The 16,246-nt window shown below is 42.2% G+C and overlaps 1 long non-coding RNA gene across 1 annotated transcript in view; it reads left to right on the forward strand.

Moving 5' to 3' along the window:
• LOC141992774 (uncharacterized) overlaps positions 1–16,246 on the forward strand; it is a 168,547-nt gene that overhangs the window by 94,258 nt on the left and 58,043 nt on the right. The gene's annotated exons all lie outside the window — the stretch shown is intronic.

Consider the following 16,246-nt stretch of genomic DNA (forward strand, 5'->3'; position numbering starts at 1 on the left):
AAATAGCATATTAGCATACTGAAAAGAGATGATAAATGGCTGTCAGTGTGACCCTCCTCCCATTTCTTCTCTTTCTTGATTTATTCTTCATTCCCTTCAGAGTTTGTAACATTTATCCTAAGACATACTTTGAATAATAATAATTAATAATAAAATGTAAGAAACCCCTACCCTTCAAGCATATTTATATCCTAAATGTCACTTTCTGTCTTTTATACCAGAAGATTGTTTTTCAGGGCAAATTTGAGCTATGAAAGCAAATAAACAGTTCTGAGCCTGGTGAGGTGTACCTGATCCTTCTGCAGAGTGAATCTGGTGGCTCATTCTACTTTTCACTGAAGTAATATTTTAGAAAAGAAAAGGATCTTTTGTATAAGCTGTAAAAAAGAAATAAATAATAATTATGTCAGACAGTGTTGGCAAGTGGCACCTCTAAAATCCAAATGTCCAATCCTGCCCTGACATGAATCTTAGTCTTTTGGGACTCGTTCCTCACTGCTTGGCACCCTGGTGAAGCCATTTGCCCCTGTGGAAAGCAGGTGAAAAGTGGAGGTAAAACATCATGGTAACATTTCACTTTCCACGCGTTTAAATGGCTACACAAGGTGCAGGGCAGTGGAGAATAAGCTCTCTGAGCCAGATTCATCCCCGTGCTTGGGCAGGCTCCAGTGAAGGGAAGGGTTCGAGGTGTTCCTTATACTGTTCCTATTCAGTGGTTATAGGGAAACTGCAGCCTCTGGCACAGTGTCCAGGCTGCCATAAGTTGTGCCTATGCTTCATTTGTCCCATAGGACTTTGCAGGGGAACAGACTCGCCGTTCACAGCGAAGAGTAGCAAAGCAAGGAGCAGAGGGTGGAATCCTTATTCCAACTCCACTGCCACAACCACAGGAACCAGTAGAAGGCACCTACCTTTTAGGTTTCTGAAGAAATCTGTAGTTTCTCTGAAAACTATGCTTTACCATATGATAAACACTTCCAAAGCCAGAGTTAAATTCTAGGATAGAGCACAGAAGATTTTTTCAATAGTTTCAAAGGCAATACCAAACTTCCCTCCTGTTCAAACCCTCTGGGCATCTTTACACTGCCAATTACCAAAAAAGTGTGTGTTTGTCAACTGTCAGACAACCGCAGATAATCCATCAGGCCAACATCACATGGGTTGTCGGTCCAACTTTCTTTTTTCATCTAGTTTAGCACAAGAAAATGAGTTTTGGCATGAAAATGTTGCTTCTAACTACAACATTGTAGTCAAGACAATCAATTGCCAAGCTGATTTGGAAGCATACTGGAGCTGGAGGAGTTCTGGCAATGGAGATGGGGCAGTTGGGCCTTCGAACTGTTCAGCATCATGTGTGGACAAGATCCTTTCTAACCATGTTCTCTTCTTCTTAAGCACTAGTTTCCAGATCCTTACCAGGTTTGGAGTGTTCAATGAGCTTTTTTTTTTTTTTTTAGTATCTTTCGGTGATTCATTCAGAAATGGTTATCTTTGGCCTTCCCAAACCACATCATAAGAATCATTACACTCGCATGCACACTTGTCATGAGTGAATTTCTATCCAACAGTCTTTTTTCCCAAGCTTTTAGGATTTGGATTTGGATAGCTATTGGAGCCTAGTCCAACACAGCAAAGAAGGAGAGGCCCAGACAGTATCATCCCTCTGGCTCATCTGGTTCTGCAAGGTACAGAAAAGCATTTGTTTCCTCTCAAGATATTTTAGATGAACCTCAGCTGCAGATAATATTATTGCACAGAAGCAAGAGAGGAATTGGTGAAATGATACAAGGTGTGAGTCCTTGGCTATGAAACCATCACAAATACAGGGCTAGCGACACCTTTGTCCCTGGGCTCTCTGAGTCTACCTCCTCCCATGTTAGTGCTCATGCCTTTACCTTTCCTAGGGTGGAATACCATGATTCTCCCATTCTTAGACTGGGCCCTGGGCTACAACACCCAGTTTACCAACTGTGTTTATCCAGCAGGTCCGACTGGGTTAGGTGCCTGCAATTCTTCCCTTCAGGAATCTCTGACCAATGGTGAATGTAGTGTCCAGACAGTCTTATTAAACATAAGTATTGTTATTTTGCAGTAGGAGAAAAGCATAAGAGGAAAAAAGATTTTAAAATAACAAATAGCCTTCATTGTTTGCAGTGTTGTTGTAGCTGTGTTGGTTTCAGGATATTAGAGAGACAAGGTGGGTGAGGTAATGTCTTGTATTGGACCAGCTTCTGAAGTTGGTCCAATAAAAGATACATGTTACCCACCTTGTCTCTCAAACAGCCTACATGTGTCTATTGTATCTAAAAGCATATCAGCCTCTGATAGTAAGCTAGGTAGGCCTAATTTCTTCAGATACCCCCAACAGGTGCCCGCCTCTCAGTCTGCTTCCTCTGATCAACTGCCCCATACAACTCCCCTCTCTCTGGGGAAAGAATCCCTTTTTAAACTGCTATAGTTCTTTTGATCTCGAGTATTCCTGGGTCTTTTCTTAACAACATTCAAGTGGCTGGAGAAAAGTGACTTATCTTGAGTAATTTCTCTTCCCTTTCTGGTTGTTTTTCCTTACAGTCCCTACTAAACCAAAATATTCATACTGTAAACATCCCCAAAACCAGATGAACACACAGCATTCATAAATTATTACAGAGCAGCTCCAGTTCCAACAAAGATGACTCTGGTTTGCTTCCCATGAAAGAAACAATATCAGAGCAATCTGTTCATTGCTTTAGCAAATAGGCCAAATTCAAGGAAGGACTGCATGTAAGTGCTCACCAGAAAAATACTTGCCCAGCAGTAGTAGCTAAGGGAGGAATTTGGCCATTCCTGTTCTGGCTTCCCCCAGTACCTATGAAGAGATCACTTTGCAAACCTTCTGCAACTAGAACCATGAAGGAGGATTCTAGTTGAGTTCCAGGGATCAGAAAAGGCATGTACAGTGCTTGTGTGTGCTTATATAAACTGGCAAAGGCTCGGGCACACAGTCCTTTCCCAACCCACACTGGGGAGGGGGGGAGATCGCTCAGTGGTTTGAGAATTGGCCTGCTAAATCCAGCGTTGTGAATTCAATCCTTGAGGGGGCCATTTGGGATCTGGGGCAAAAATTGGGGATTGGTCCTGCTTTGAGCAGGGGGTTGGACTAGATGACCTCCTGAGGTGTCTTCCAACCCTGATATTCTATGATTTTAACTTCTTCCAGCAATAATTATAACAATTTACTAAAAATCATTGTTGCTGTTGTTGAGGTCATTGTTACAGATTGAACATCCCTCTTATTAAGACAGTTTGTACCTATTATTTTTAGAAGTGTACTTAGAAGTGTGTTCCATTAAATATTTGTGGCAGTGGGTTCCAGAAGTTAATTACATGTTGCATAATAGGCATTTCCTTTGTTCTATTTTAAATGCCCTGTAATTCCATTGATTAATTCCTCTTGCTGTTCTGTTATGGGACAGTGTAAATAGTCATGCCCATCTGGCTGTCTTTATACTAGCTGTTATTTTGCTCCCTGAACAAGTTACTTAGACTCCATTAAATTTCATCTTGTATGGAAATCCTTCCTCTCCCATCCCTCCAATCATTGTAGTTATCTACAAAAATGGGCAGCAGAATGGTCTGCAGTTAAACCACAGGTCTGAGAATCAGGAGAGCTGAATTCTTTTCTCAGCTGACCATGGCCGCGAGCAAAGCACTTAGGCAAAAATGGCTATTTGGGTGCCCAACTTGAGATACCTTGGCCTGATTTTCAGAAGTGCTGAGTCCCCTCAACCCCAAATAAAGTCAATGGGAGTTGTGGGTGCTCAGCACCTTTGGGAATCAGGCTGTAGGTGCTTCACATTGAGCACCAAAAAGTGGAGCCACCCCAAAATTAGCTGAGCCATTTGAAAATGTTGTTCTTCATCTCTCTGTGCTGGCTTTGGGTCTCCCTGGAGTCAATGTGAATTTTGCTGTTGATCAAAATGGAACCTGCATTTGACCCTTTGTGCCTCAGTTCCCCCATCTGTAAAACTGAGATTATGGGTACAGTGCTGTAAGCTCCATCTGAGGAAATCTCATTGAGCCAATGGAAAGTTTTGAATAGAGATGTCTTGCCAGCTCAAGCCTGGTAATGGTTATCGAATAAGGGTGTAGCGAGCCTTAATTCATTAACATTTTTAAAGTGCTGGGAGCGCCTCTGATGGAAAGTGCTATAGAAATGCGATATCACTCAGGAGGATATTTACATAACCCTTCCATTTTACTGGCCAGTCAACTAGCAGCCACTCCCAACACACTGCCTAAGCAATAGCTCTATGTTTTTCTTTTCTCATATTTCTTGTTTAAGGGCAATACACCCAAAAGCAGCCAGTGTGAGCTCATTGCATCAGAGCATGAAAGGGCTGGTTTTCCCCAAAGTAACATTAGTGGAAGTTCATTCCATGGGAACTGAATTTTGAAGTCAGATATGAAGCTTTGGCCAATTCCCATTCCTTAATACAAAAATATTTATTACAAAGTAAGTAAGAAATTATACAGTACTTAAATAACAAAAACAAACAAAAAGCCCCACCCTGAGATGTCTGATCTTCTGAACCTCCCCGACTTTAATCATTGATGGTCTTCCACATATAGAAAGAGAGAAAGGAGACCATGGTTTCACAGTTAGAATGTAATTCTCTTTGGGTCTAATCCAAAGCCCACTGAAGTTAAAGGGAGTCTTTCCATTGACTTCAGTAGGCTTTGGATCAGATCCTCTGCTTGTAGAAAGCTTTTAGTTTGATAGAACTAACATATTCCTTTCATATGGATGGACAGAAAATTGGATGTTCAATATTCTATGCTATGAACTGAACTTACTGTATTGTGCGCAAGTATGGACCTGAAGTCTCATTAAAAATCTCTTTCCTGTAACTAAGATGAAATGTAAACATTATGATTCCTTTAATAAGGTGTCCTGCCCTTGGTGCAGAGAACTTAGGGCTAAGCCAACCTTGATTACAGGATGAGCCCCACCTGTAAGGAGTCATGTGACTTCCGTAAAAAAGAATCCTGGGTTAATTGTTGGTAGAGACTCTCTAGTGAAAGGAAGTAGCCCTGGAAAAACTTCAACATGGGTAAAGGAGCAGACCTAGTTGAGCCGTCCAGGGTGCGACTGGGTTCCCCTACCAGCCCCAACGAGGTTATGTACAAGCCCTTCACAATGGCAGTAGAGCCTAGCAGGGGTTCAGTAGGCTGAACTGATGATTGGCTGCAGAAGAGCCCCAGAAAGGCTTTTTGTTTCTGTTAAAGACAGTTGTGGACTCTTAGGGATGGAATAAAGATGGTGACCTGCCTGGAGGCCTGAGTTACCAGGCAGAGAAACTGCCACTGTGATGGAGTGACCATGGGCAGGGGCTGTTAATCCAGTGACAGCTGTGATGTCATACCTGGCCACAAGGGGACACCTAGTGGTGAGTGGACTTCATTGCAATTCTTTATACAGTTAAATGTTGAAATTCTTACTACCTCTGATGACTTAGCCATATTGACTAATTAGAGCTATATTATATTTCTATTAACATCACCCTGCTTGTTCCTGAGATATCATTGCAGTTAGCTTCAGGGAAAAGTAAGGTTACTGCAAAGAAATCTGAACAGACATTTGAATTTAAAGCATATTTTATCACGTGAGTTCTTCCTAGTGTTTGTTTGTTTGGCAGCCTAAGTTGTATTGAGGAGGAATGCACTCACATGCAAGTGAGCAGTTTTGCCAGTTCAGTATGAAGGACTGCAAAAAAAGCTTTTCACTGCAAGCTGTCAAAATAAAAGACAGCAGGTTTCCACTCACTGGAGCTTATTTTGAAGTCCTTACTCAGGCAAAGCTCCCACTGATGGCACTGGGATCTTTGCCTAAATAATGACTACAGAATTAGAGCACGATAAGATTTTCATTGGAATCTTTTAATTTTTAAAATCAGGCAGTGATAGTCTTAGCACTTTTCCTGATAGTTTACTTAGATGACTCTATGTAATGTTAAAAGAAAAAAGAAAAGGAGTACTTGTGGCACCTTAGAGACTAACCAGTTTATTTGAGCATGAGCTTTCGTGAGCTACAGCTCACTTCATCGGATGCATAGCATATCGTGGAAACTGCAGAAGACATTATATACACACAGAGACCATAATGTCTTCTGTAGTTTCCACGATATGCTATGCATCCGATGAAGTGAGCTGTAGCTCACGAAAGCTCATGCTCAAATAAACTGGTTAGTCTCTAAGGTGCCACAAGTACTCCTTTTCTTTTTTCTTTTTACGAATACAGACTAACACGGCTGTTACTCTGAAATCTATGTAATGTTATTTCTGAGCTTTACAAAACACTTCAAAATCAGGCAAGATCCTCAGCTTAAGTTTCTCATTGGTGAATAATGTCCCCAGTATGTCTGGTAAAATGCATTCTTTTAGCATAGCTCAATGTGCTTAGTATATCCAGAATCAAATGATGGTTCCATGAAGAACTGCAAGAAAGGCGTTACTGAATCAGGAAGGCAAAGCCCTCCCTTTCCATGGAATAGTGCTGAATGACAAAGTTCTTTGCCTGACTTTAGGGGGACTGAAAAGCTGGTCCCGTGTGTCTTGATAACAATGGGGAAAAAGTCAAATAATAACAAATATTAATATTGGCGCTCACTGTGCCCTCTGACCTCCAACCCCTGCAGAAATACCCATTAGCAGAGGGGTCCAGCGGAAGAGAACTCCACCAGGATTACCTTGATTTGGGGGAAATTCTTCATTCCTTTGAGGGTGGAGTTTAACATCATCCTCCCCTTAGAAATGAGCTGTGGTTCTGCCCCCAAAACCCACCAGTCTCAGGGTCTTTGTAGAAAGCCTGTAACACCAGAGTGGTTCTAGGGCTACTTCCCTCCCCCTTCTCCTTGTAGCATGACTTCATTGGAACTGCACTGCCAGGGAGTAATGAGATGGCTGCTATCTCCTGGACAACCATCCTTCAAAACGGATTCCCAAGCTCTGAAGGAATGGGGCTTCAGAAAAGCTAAAGGTGTAAAGTCACACCATCTTTCTGCCACATTTCTCCTAGGGATGGGAGTTTCAGGTAGTGGAGCCATACCTCTGGTCTGCCCCCAGCCTTGTGGAGAGACCTCAGCAGGGTGTAGGCGAGAGGGATAGTGCTGCATAGGGAGCTGAACCATCCCCATACAGAATAGGGGAGGGAGACTCATGCTGAAATTACCTCTGTGCTGTCCAGCTGAGGAACTATCATCCCTGAGTTTTCTCTGCTCAAATACGTCTAAAAGACAAACACCAGGACACAGTTAAATATAAAGGGGGAAGCTTGGCCAAATAGGAAGAGGATCAACACACACTTCCCCTCAAAGAAAAATGACTAGGCTTGTATAGCAAGTACTCCCAGAATGTTCTGAGCCATCTTTTCCATCTGACATGATGTGGAAGACCACAGGACTAATGGGAATTCAGCTTTTAAAAAACAGGATACTTCTTAAGTGAATAGATTTATGAAAGGTCAATGCATCTCTAAAACTCACATCAATAACCAAATCCCACTTGCTATCAGAGAATCAGATCTGAGAGATAATGGATATTTCTTGTCATAAAATCCTAATAGTTTGTCAAAATGGCTTGCCACCTTTTGTAAAATGAACTTGCATTGGTTTCTCCATCTCTAACACTATATTTATAATTTGACTTTAATTTTGTTATCCCCACAGATGGAACTGGGGAACACAGTCTGAGCAAAATGGAGACAAACTGTGCTGAGTTTGAGATGAAGTGCTCAAAAATGATGAGCTAGTCAGCAAAATGTTTCTGCTGTGGTTGTAAAACATGCCTGGATCGTAAAAATTCTATAATAGTCAATTAAGCTGGGTTTAATATTTGCCATTCAAATTCATTTCTAGCTCTGAGAATTTTAGGTAAAAACCTCTGTAGAGAACTAAAGCCAGAAACCCTACCCTACGACTTAAATCCTTACTGCCAAATTGCCTGTTCATAAGAACAGCCTTAGTGTGGTATGTATCACATGCACACAAATGGCTTGCTGTGGTGTTGGGGAATTAAATGGGGAGGCTGCGGGCTACTAAACAGTCACCTGGGTGGACAGTCATTTAAAAATGGTGCTGACAGACATAAACTTAAAGTTGCCAGAGCATGGCATGAAGACAGCTGGCCTGCGCTTGCCTTTTGTTTGTCTGAAAAATCAATGAGAAAAAGCTCTTAAATAAATAAGGAAGAAGGAAAATTAAATTGCCAGCAATCCCTCCAGTCTGTGCATTTATAAGGGCAAGCAGCCAAGAACCAGAAAAGGACATTTCTCTTAGGATAAGCCTTTCCCTTTGTAACAAGGCTGAAAGTAAAAAGGGGGTGCTAGTCTAGTTTGCCCTGACAGATGTGGATGGAAGTCCTGCTGCAGCAGCCCTAGTAGCACATACATCTGCACTGTGCTCATCACGGCTGGTTCTAGGGGCAGGTGAGCAAGGTGGTCGCCCTGGGTACGTGGTACCGCTGTGCCACCCAGCTTTTTCCCTCCCCTCTGATTGGCTGTCTGGTTTTGCTCTACTGATTAGCTGACTGGGTATTTTGTTTTGTTTGGCTGCTCAGTGGGGAGACGGGGCAGAAATGGGCAGCAAAATGATTAGGGCCTCTCCTTGTGCTCATGTAGAAGGGGTGTTCTCGTGATCGGGGAGAAGGCAGCATGCCATGTGGACTAGGCTCTTCTTGACCCTTCATACCATTCCTCCCTCTTTCAATCCTTTCTATGCCACACATGCTGAAGGAAGCATGAGGCTCATTTTTAGGAAATAGATATGAGAGTATTCTATGTTAATGGATTAGTGCAGGTTCTGGAGATAAGGGGCTCGATTCATAGCCTTGCCTCAGCCCCTAGGGAATGCCAGCGGCATAAGGGTTTCCCTGGATGGGACAGAAGTTTTACACTGGTCTATAGCCTCAGTGTGCCGGGGACATGGCTGCAGAGAGCCTGAGTGCTACTGTACGCTGGCTATTCTTGGTTGCCAGAAAGCCCTGTTGGAGGTTCTCAGCTGAGCAAAACTTAGAGCAATCCTGAGGTTGCTCTATACTACACTGGCACCTGGACAGCCCAAGAATGAAGGGAGTGCAAAGGTGGCTTAAAGCCATATTTACTGCTCCTTGACCCAAGTGCTGTATCAAGCAGAGAATAGCTGCACCCATGAATCTGAACCCAAGGCACTTCATATACAGGACTATCAACACAGGGAAGGCTTCAAGAAATAATCCTTCAATTTCTCTGGATGTTAGGGGGGAAAAATCTTTTTCTACCCCAGCTGTCCTACATTCAAAAGTTTACTCATTTAGAAACTTAGTACTGTGATCATCCACAGCTCATGCTGGCTCCAACAGCACTGCTCCGACAATCTGCTTCCTCATCTGTAAACAGCATCTGTCCTCAGAACAAATCAAACCAATTTGATCAAAATTTGTAATGCATAATGGCATTATTAAGTTGAAGAATCTTAATTAGGCACATTTGATTAGACTTCAGGCAATAGCACTCACCCTTTCTCTTTTTGAAACATAATCCTGCTCAATGAAGTGCTCTTTCAATTATAATTTTAATGAGTGCCCAGTACTACATCACTGCAACATCTTTATAATTTATTGTTAATGTTTCTTTTAGTTATTGAGGACTATGCATAGCTGACAAATCTCAGTATTGCAGTAGCATGTTAAGGATAATGTTACCAGATCAATCTTTCGTTACTCGGGGGTAGGGGAGGGATCAGTATTTTCTGTGATACCGCTGGATGATAAGAAAAAGCTTATCTTTGACTGCAACTCATTAAGTTTTATTCATGTGCAATTTATCTTGTCTAATTGCTTTGGCCTGTTTTCATCATTAATTGAGTAGCATTTGGTGTTCATCTCTTCTTCTTTGGCCTACAATTGACAGTGGACCATTGTGTGATAGTGGGAATTAAGGACAGACCATAAAAACAGAATGGGTTGGACTACAAATAGCCGGAGGAAATGGCACTTTTCCCTACCCCCAGTGAAAAATGACACATGCGAAAAATCAACTACTTAGAAACAAGTGGGCTGCTACTAGCTGGACACACATGGAATATCATACATGAAACTTGCACTCTGATGCCATCTTCAAATAAAATGCATCTACACTGACAAAGCTTCAGTGCCTATAATACTGTATAGGGGATCCTTCCTCTGTCTTTACTACTTTGCTCTTTAGATTAAGAGTACCAAAGTATGTACAACTGGGTCTAGACGGCGCTCAGCCACTGCGCAGGTGCACGAGAAGGGTAGGTAATGGTACAAAGGACATTCCTTCCCGTCCCTCCATTTACACACATGCAGGATTCAGTCAAAATTTCAATCCCAGCACTCTCTTCCTAGTACCCTATGGGGCTCTGGCCTTCCCAAAGGAAAGGCAAACAGAGTCCAGAATTAGATTTCTATTAGGCTTAGGTCTTGAGCCTGACCATTAGGATAATCAGGGCTAGATTTGGAGCAGGGCGGGGGGGAGGGAGAGGTTTAAACAGGTGTGAGAGATTTCATTGCTTTCTCATTAGATCCACTGAGGCTGAATAGTAGAATTGCATTTCTTGACATGTTCTTGCCAGATTTTGTCTGCATCTGAACTGACACCAGAAGATAGGCCCATTCCAGTTTTGAAACCACTAAGAAACTGGATCATGGGAGAAGAAAGGAGAGGGGAAATGTCAGCTCAGATGCAGAATCTATAACCTTCTCCCATCCCCTGAAATCCTGAATGGGCTTTGAGACAAGGTTCCAGCATAGGCCCATGAATAATGATCAGCAAGGAGAATAAAAAGTCTTTGCTGGTCAAGAGACTACAGCTGAATGTGTGATGAACTAAAAGTATTTTATACCAGTGTCCATTTACAGAATGCCTTTGTAAATATGTATGTGTGTGTGTATATATATATATGTGTATATATATATAAAGGGAAAGGATAAATCCCGTAGACAACTTTTTCTAACAAACACCTTCCAACAAAATAGGGATTTCTGACAAGTCTTCAATCTGCTCCTTTTTAGAAAATTATTCACATTTTTCAGTTTGGGGTGTTTGATATGTCCCTGTAAAGCAAATGGTTGTTCTCTTTGCTGACACATGGAGGAAAGGAGAAGTGCACAGGGCTTCTGAACACTGGGCCTGATTCCCTAATTTCTTGTACTTTAGATAGTCAGTTACAAATAAGTGTAAAATACTGCCAGTCTTACTTGATAGGAATTTAGACCCACTTTGCACTGGTATAAATGGCTACCCAGGGTGCAGGGCAATAGTAAACTGGGCCTTGTATATTTTGTCAATTGCTTAGTACAGAATTACTGAGGAGACAGTGTGTCTGTTCAGATCCAATTTTTAAAGGATGGTGGCTTAAAAGATATCCAAATCCAGCACTTGGATACTGAAACCAGGAAGGGATAGTTATGGACTTTGCTTGGAGGTAGTAGGCTGTGGTGCATTTGGTCTATCTGTTGATTGGTTGTCTGTACATGGGCTGCATAGCTGAGCTGTGCAGTCTCTGAGTAAGCACCTGAGCCTGGCCTGTTATTTGGTGTCTTAGTAAAGGCTGTGAGGCTCTGGCCCACAAAGGCCTGGAAGGATTATAGCACAGGGTCTCTTCCATCCTTGTTTCCCCAAGGATGCATGCCCCAAAGAGGGAACAGAGAAGAGCTGAGAGGGGGCCAGGTTGCACACTATAAAGCGGGTTCTCAGACTGGGGGTCAGGACCCCTCAGGGGGTCGCGAGGTTAGTACATGGGGGGAGGGGTCTCAAGCTGTCAGCCTCCACCCCAAACCCTGCTTTGCTTCCAGCATTTATAGTGGTGTTAAATATGTAAAAAAGTGTTTTTAATTTATAAGGGGGGGTCTCACTCAGAGGCTTGCTGTGTGAGAGAGGTCACCAGTACCAAAGTTGGAGAACCACTGCTATAAAAGGATTTAGTAGGTGGCACACTCCCAAGTGTTCCATATGAGGCGGTACAACTTTGTACCAACCCTTACTCTTGGCTGTGCCTAAGAAGCACCATCTCGCCCTGCAGGTTTGGAAGGTAAATAGTTTTGGGTGCTTTCCTGAACCAATCTTGAGGCTGGAAATTACATGCACATCAGCTTTCTGGTGAGACTTCTAGTAGTTCCTCCTCCCACTCATGATGGAACAACCGTAAGAATTGTTTTTCTCCATGTCCTGTCACATCTTCTTGTGTTCTAGCTAGATTGGTGAAATCCTGACATTCCCCCCCCCCCACACACACACACACACTGAAGTCAATAGGAAAACTCCCCTCAACTTCAGTAGGGCCAGGACTGATTTTTAAAAGGCTAAACTAGCTTCTGAAAAGATTCAGTTCCATTCTGAGCCAAATATGGGACAAAGATTCAGGCCTGTTTTATTTTATCTAAACCTGTTTCCTTGTCTAACTGATACACTAGGATACATATGAAACACCCCATTTAGCTCAAGGTCTGCTCAAAGCATTTTCCTAGGCTTTTGGTAACCAGGTGTATTGCCAATGAGCCAGATGGGCATGTGAAAAGGAGAATGGTAAATGTGACAATAGTTCATTGTTCATAGTGCATTCATGTAACGGAGCTGCTATTCTGTACAATGGCTATTCAAGAATTGATTCCTTGGCACTGATAGTTTCCATAAAATCCTTAAACCACATTTTTTGGTTAATGCTAGGAAATTCCATTGTGACTATATTGTTGAAGCAAATGTCCACATCTGGTGTAGAAGTCAGGTTTTTGAAGGTCAGTAGTTGATCTATTGTGAAAACTAAAGGTGGTTTGAAAAAACAGGAAAATATTTTGAAAAACTTTTCAAAATTTTGGAAAAACCAGTCACCTGGCTCTGCCTCTGAACCTGAGCTGCGCCCTGTCTCTGTATAGACCAAACTTTAACCCTGGAGTTGAACACCCTCAAACATCAAGGTATTAAAACGCCAGTATTTTTTTCTGAGGGTCCCATCTCTAATTTTATCTTACTTTGTGTCAGCTTGCATTGTCAATAGTACACAAACACTGTAACAGATTTTTTTTAATGAATTTTGAAGGATGTGCTCTCATAGCATGTCCTACAACATGCCTTAAGAAAGCAGATTGCACCCTAGGGCCTGGTCTACATTTAAAAGTTGGGTTGAGATAGCTATGTTATTCAGGGTTGTGAAAACTTTCACATCCCAATACAATGTAGTTAGGGTGACTTTACCTACCTCCATCTACAGTGGAAGAACTCTTGTCAACCTAGGAGCTATCTCTGCAAGGAGTGGATTTACTACAGCACAGGAAACTCCTCCTGTCACTGTAGTAAGTGTCTACACTACAGCGAAGTGTGGCATAGCTGCAGTATTGCAACTTGTAGCGCTTCTAGTGTATAGACGTACCCTAAGTGGAGCCACGTGGGAGAGTATTTGAAACACAAACCCAGGTGAGTACTGGATTCCCTGTCTTCCCAAGACATGCTGGGGAGACTCTATTGGAGAGGTCCAATGGGATCAGATTGTCCCTATGAAAGCAGTTATATGTATTACTCTGGGGCTGCATCCAGGCAGCACTATCTGCAAGAGGAGTTTGTTATATTAGTGTTGCATGTTGTTAAATCAACATACAACACTAATACAAGCCACTGCTGTTTCCTGAAGGCTTGCTGTCCAATACTACATATTTTCAGCATCATATTTGACATACACCTAGGGATGGAAACATAAAGGCAGACTGCTTTATCTTGGACACATGAACACATACTCATAATTTCTGACGTGAGTCAACAATCTTAAGGTTTTTTTCAAAGCACCCAGCACTGTGATAGCTAAGTGCTTCCTTGCTAATTCCTAATTGTCTTTGTGCAATGTTATGCAAATAGGCTCACAAAACTTAATAGGATATAGTCGTCTACTTTTTTTATTGTGTGCACAAAGTCTGAGTAACATAAGGTTATAATGGCTATGCAAACAGACCATTGCCTGAAGCTTTGTAGCTTGCTGCTGATATAATAGGACTAAAGGGAAAATACTCCCAGAAATGAATTCTCTAGTAAGAAGCATCCTAGTCTATTTCTTGATCTCACCAGGTGAGTTTACTGGACATGAGAAGAAAGGTCACCTATCAATTGCTACTGAGGAGTTGTTAGGAGACAATGCCAGCACTGTTCACTCTGACTCAGTTTTCTGCCACTCTACTGGTCTGACCAGGAAAGGAAAAAACCCACAAAGAAGTCTTGAATGAGCCTTCTCTGGGATGAAGAAGGCTGGCAGGGTTTAAAAGCACTCTCTTGGAGGAACCAGATACAGGAACTTATGGGGGTGTCTGAAGAAGCTAGATCTCCCTAGGTGGCCATTATGATATGGCTTTAGGTAAGAAAGACAGGTATGTAGGCTGTTTTGGTTTTGAAATTCTTCTGTGTTCTGACTGCTAAACAGTGAAGGCATTAGCCACCTGCAACCCATGGAATCACAGAGGGGCCCTGTGGCAGCAAGGGGTCCCTGAAAGCCAAATTTGGCCCACCAGGCATCAACTGCTCTGTCCTCTTCAGTGCCTCCCAGGGCCCACAATGGCATCCTCGGTACAATGTGACCTCACACATACTGTACATGCAAGGTCACGGGTAGGGGCTCTGGAATTGAGATTTGCAGGGAATCTCCATGGAACAAACATCGCTACTGCTGCTAAATAAAATAGAAGCAGCCTTCTTAAAACAAACTATCATTGGTCAGAAGCTTTTGAAAAGAGGAAACACAGGAACCCAAAATTCAGTCAGACCTGCAGGGTGACGAGTCGTTGGTAGATGCAGGGAACTGTATCCAGCTCCTGGTCTAAGAGTGAAAGAATTGCATGATCCCACCCTGGACAGGTAAGAGCAAGAGGCCCAATACTTGAGCTGGGTAAAGTCAGAGACCAGAAAAGAGACAAAGGTGTAATTTTGGGTAGCTAGTTGGATGATACTAACCTATTTTAGGTCATCTGATATTTTTTTGTTACCTCAGCCTCAATTTTTGAAATACAGCAAGTTCTTGGTAGTAGGAAATTGGCCTGAGCAACATTTGCCCAATTGTTTCTATGAAATCTTGCTATTTACCATATATGTTAACTCCTTCTCAAAACATTAATTAACCCCTGTTATTTCTATAACCAAGCTCCTTTTCAAACCAAATATGAATTAATCAGCTTGTTCCAAACTAAAAGGACATTGTATCTGAGTCAGTTATGGGATCTGGATATTTAATATCTTCCAAATACATGTGAATTCAGTACTGACTGCAGTTAGGAAGAATAAAGAATATAACTTAATTAACAGTCTGTTATTTGGGGGTAGATTCTTTGAAGCCCATGCAGCTGGGGATAGTTAGTTTCATGTGTTTGTTTTTTTCCAAACAAACACAACTTGCACCAATCTTCACCCTGATCTCTGAAAGATTCCCATTGACTTCAGTGAGCTTTGGGTCAGGCCCTTTCCTTGTTTGTTGTACCCTTTCTCGTCCTCCTTTGCCTGTTTTATCTTTTTAGATCCTAATATCTACAGGGGTATGGACTGTCTTCCCTGACTGAAAATTGCAAATGGTGAGAGCATCCGATGAAGTGAGCTGTAGCTCACGAAAGCTCATGCTCAAATAAATTGGTTAGTCTCTAAGGTGCCACAAGTACTCCTTTTCTTTTTGCGAATACAGACTAACACGGCTGTTACTCTGAAAGCTGCTGTAATGTAAGCAATAAAGAATGGGTGAATTCCTGGGCCCACTGAAGTCAGTGGGGTCAGGATTTCATCCGATAGAAATTAAAACTGTCTCCCCTGGCAGCATGTTGAGCATTATTTCTGAACTTGGCCCACTTAATCTAAGAGTACCTAAATTTGTGTAATTCACACAGAGAAATCAGGGATGTGTAGCCTGGAGAAGCTAACAGGAGGTGTAAGAATGTGTACATTAAAGAAGGCCTCCCACTGTTTTATTCATAATCTCCTCCAGCTCCACAGGACTAGACTGTGGCCTGGTTTAGGCTGCTTTGGAAATATAGAGTCAAGTGAAATTGGGAAATCGGTGAAGGTTCAAAATGTTTGGATACCTTGAGGTTTATTTTGAGCTCAATTCTAGTTTCGGTCAGGTGTAAATAATGTCTTCACTTAGCCCCAATGTCAGTTGTCATATCCTAATATCTTCCTACAACTACGGGTGATTCAGCTTCCGTTTCCCCGCATATGTATTTGAAGGAAATAATAGTGCGTATTGTA

Source organism: Natator depressus, chromosome 8 (assembly GCF_965152275.1).
Source record: "Natator depressus isolate rNatDep1 chromosome 8, rNatDep2.hap1, whole genome shotgun sequence".
Lineage (NCBI taxonomy): Eukaryota > Metazoa > Chordata > Testudines > Cheloniidae > Natator > Natator depressus.